The sequence below is a fragment of the Pinus tabuliformis genome, chromosome 3_2 (assembly GCF_031772625.1).
Source record: "Pinus tabuliformis cultivar Carrire ecotype Pingquan chromosome 3_2, CPIR1, whole genome shotgun sequence".
NCBI classification, from domain to species: domain Eukaryota; kingdom Viridiplantae; phylum Streptophyta; class Pinopsida; order Pinales; family Pinaceae; genus Pinus; species Pinus tabuliformis.
In genome coordinates, this window is record NC_142302.1 from 1,220,242,520 (window position 1) to 1,220,246,890 (window position 4,371).

Genomic DNA, 4,371 nt, shown 5'->3' on the forward strand with positions numbered 1-4,371 from the left:
AGGGCTATCCTTGTTGCTGCAATGGTTATTGATAAAGCCCTTGTTGCACATAAGGTCCTTGTTGTACATAAGGTTGTTGTTGTTGGAAAGTTCCTTGTGAAATTTGTTGAGTTCCAGGTTGGTACTGATATGTTCCAGCTTTAATTGACCAGATTCCCCAAATGAGGGATTTGAACCAGGATGCATTTGGAGGTCTGCCTAATTAGTAAATGGTGGATTTTAAGGCTCTTGTGAGCCATACAGAGGGTACGGTTGCTGGTAGGGTATCTAGGCCGAAAGAGGCTCTTGTGAGCCATACGAAGGGTACGGTTGCTGGTAGGGTATATGGGACGAAAGAGGCTCTTGATATAGGATTTGGCCTAATCCAAATGGAATTCATGATCCACCAGGATAAGGTACACTCCCAACATTTTGACTAGCTCCGGTAGCATGAGTTTGAGATCCATAAGCTCATCCTTCGGATGAGTCCAACCCAGTTTTGATTCGAACCCTAGGAAGGAGTGGTTCGTTCCTGTTTGTAATTGAACAGGTCCTTTACTGTGAAATGTTTAACGAGCCCAGTATAGGAGAAACTCGGTGTTTTTCAATTTTAGAGAGTCTGAAAAACTTAAGAAGACTCCAAGTTGAACTTTTTCGTAGATTTGTGTCCCTCAAGCCCGAAAAAGTATAAAATAATACCTGGGGGAACCGCTTGATCTTGCGACCAAGGAGTACTTTCATAATTAGTGCCACTGACCTGAAAAGTAAAAAGCGATCAAGGACACGTCGTTTTATTTCCATATCGAGTTTGAAACGACAAAAACCCGGCAATCTTTTCCTGTTTTTACGGTCAAAAAAGAGCTATAAGGGGACCGTCTTTTAATTCCGTTTTAACGAGTGTAAAAGAAACGCTCGGCAATCTTTTCATATTTTAGGAGTCAGAAAAGGGCTTAAAAGATGACTCTGCGGTTTCACTTTTTGTAAGTTTTAACGAGTTCGAAAAAATGATAAAAATGTACTCATGGTTTTCACTTTTTCGTATGTTTTAATGAGTTCAAAAAAATGATAAAAATGTACTCATATGGCCGACTTTCAATTTAATTTACGAGCAGGAAAAGACGGAAAGAACTCGGCATTTTCATTTGTTTTACGAGAATGAAAGATAGCAAAATAATCTCGGTATTTTCATGAGTTTAACGAGTCTTGAAAATAACTGAAATTGACTCGAGATAGGTTTCATTTTTACAAAAGCTTGAAACAGATAAAAACTATGCTTCAAAGTAGTTTCATTTTTACACAAGCTTGAAACAGAGAGAAAACTGTGCTTGATGCCCCCTAAGCGTAACTGTTAGAGCGCATGCCCCCCTAGCTTCATTTTATCCAACTAAGTACAAGCTGGATGGAATGAAGGTTCATGAACGAGATCATTTGAAAGACCCGACCTAAACTATAAGAAAATTATGCAAAACTAACTAACCTTAACATACAACCTAACATCTATGAGATCGAGTCAAACTCTCGACTCAAGTAGAGGAGGATTTGTTTCATTTTTTAACGAGCTTGACACAGGAAAAGAACTATGCTCGGATTCGGTTTCATGTTTACGCAAGCTTGAAACGAAAAACTATGCTTGTTATAAGTTCACATGCCCCCAGTATAATGACACAAAACGAGGTACATGCCCCCCAAGCTTTATTGCATTCAATGAGGTGGATGGAATGAAGCTTTACTTTCAAGATCGTGGAAAGACTTGTGGGAGTTGTTTCATTTTTTAGTGAGGTTGACACAAGAAAAGAACTATCCTCAAAACCCTTGTTTCATTTTTTAAACGAGCTTGACACAAGATAAGGAACTATGCTCATAACTATTCTCTACAATCTACCTAACAAAAATTCTACTCTAAAAACCTTGATTCATTTTTTAACGAGCTTGACACAAGACAAGGAACTATGCTCTTAAATCCTTGATTCATTTTTTAATGAGCTTGACACAAGACAAGGAACTATGCTCATGAATACTCTACAATCTACCTACTTAACCTACCCTTGTTTCATTTGTTAACGAGCTTGACACAAGACAAGGAACTATGCTCAAAAAATTCGCATGCCCCCAGCATAATGATGCAAAGCGAGGTACATGCCCCCCAGGCTTCATTGCATTCAACCGGCTGGATGAAATGAAGGTTTACTTTCAATATTTAACTTGAAAAGGGAGTTGTTTCATTTTTAAGGAGGTTGACACAAGAAAAGAACTATCCTCATACCTGATTCATTTTTTAACGAGGTTGACTCAGTAACAGGAACTGTCCTCATACCTGATTCATTTTTTAACGAGGTTGACTCAGTAACAGGAATCGTCCTCATAATCCTACTCTCTACAATCTACCTACATATCCTAAAATCTACCTGATTCATTTTTTAATGAGGTTGACTCAGTAAAAGAACTATCCTCATACTAGCCTATTTCATTTTTTAACGAGGTTGATACAGGAAAAAACTATCCTCGAAATCCTTGATCATGGCTTCCAACTGGAAGAAAGACATGTCAATGGACACACCTTGATCATGGCTTCCAAGAGGTCTTCATCAGAAGTAAGAATAGTTCTCTGGAAGGAACACATGTCAAGGGACTCAAAAGGGATAAGAACATCGTGTTCAAGTAATCCCATAGAGTTTTCCATGTCAATCACCGGATCGAAATCAAAGGAAGATGAGCAAACAGTGAGAGGCTCACTTACATTGGTAACTGAAAACATGGGACCAGTTGCCACATAATTAACCCGTGGCAGGGTAGATACCACTTTAGAATCAGGAACATTTAGGGGTGTCATATTATTGGTAGTTGAGACAAGACTAGGGAACGAAAGCTGGTCTACAGTCACAATACTGCCATTGTGAGGGAAAGACATCACGCGAAAGAGTGTCGATACGACATCTTTCATTGCATAAACATAGTCTCGCCCAAGGAGTAAATTGAAATCCAAGGGACCTCGAACTACCATAAGATCAATACAGACAGTTTTACCTTCCAAGGTAATAGAAAACTTAGGAAGGATCCCTAAAGGTTCACTAATGGTTCTGTTAAAAGCTTTCAGATTCTGCGTAATAGGCGCAAGCTGAGGGGAACCCAAAGCTTTCCAAACAGTTGAGGATAAAATACTAACAGAAGCACCTTCATCTACCTATGTACGATGTATGTCCCTACCACCAGCCTTGACAATGATTTGGAAAGGGGTGGGGGGAGGAAGACGAGGTTCTGTCAGTCTATTCCAATCAAAGGAAAAGACCTCAGTACTTGGAGGGGGTTCTGTAGAAAAAGGTGAAATGCCCCCCGGCATAGAAGAATCTGATGTAACGAGAAGAACATCAGCGGTATGAAATTTACTCTCGAAAGGGAGAGTGTGATCGACTGAATGTGAAATTGAATCGACCACTTGATCAACTAATGGATCATCAACCTGAGTGACATGAGTTTCACTCTCCAATGGAAGAGTGTGATTGACTGAATGTGAAATTGAATCAATCACTCCGTCAGTTGACGGTAGGTTGGGAGAAAGTTTACGGTAACCAGTTGGAAATTCTTGTTGTGGAACAGTAAGTTTTTCAAACAATGTTGAGGCTTCATCCATGTGAGGGCAAATGTGAGTTTGATGACTCCCTTTGCATAACTTACAAGGAAACCTAACTTTACCCTTTTTCCCAGGAACCTGACTATCACTGGTTGATGGATCAATGGAAAGTTGATGAGTTTTTTCTGACCATACTTCCAAGACCTTTGGAATACCAGGACAATTGACAAGGAAGTGGTCACCCTTACAAAGCCTGCAAGGGTATTTGGGTTTACGGTGCATGTCGGAATTTTCCTCAACACAACTAACACTTACAGCCATGGTTGGTTGGTTGACTTCTTTCTTATCTTGCTTCTTCTTCTTCTTCTTCTTCTTCCCTTTCTTCTTCTTCTTAGCCTCCTGGTTACTAGCCTCAAGGCTTTTACCAGGCGAAGAGGAAGAAATGGAGGAAGAAAAATTAGGCGAAGAAGGTAAAGGGTCAACAAAGGGTTGGTGATGTTGAGATGGTGAACTCTGTTGAGGTGAAGCATCCAGTTGAGATGGAACAATTGGAGTATTTTGGGCCAACGAAGTTGAAAATAACCATATCGGTAAACCTATTGTAAATCCAGGTAATGACAAAGTAGCCATATAAGGAGGACCAACATTTCCAAAGTAAGGAAAAGTACTAGGATTCTCATTAGGAGGGGTTCCTAGGTTGATAAATTCCGGAACATTTGCCATTATATTCAACTTCAGTGAATTTTATTAACAATTTAAAACTAAAATTAACAATTCACAATTCACACCTAACAATTAAAATTCACAATTCACACCTATGGTCT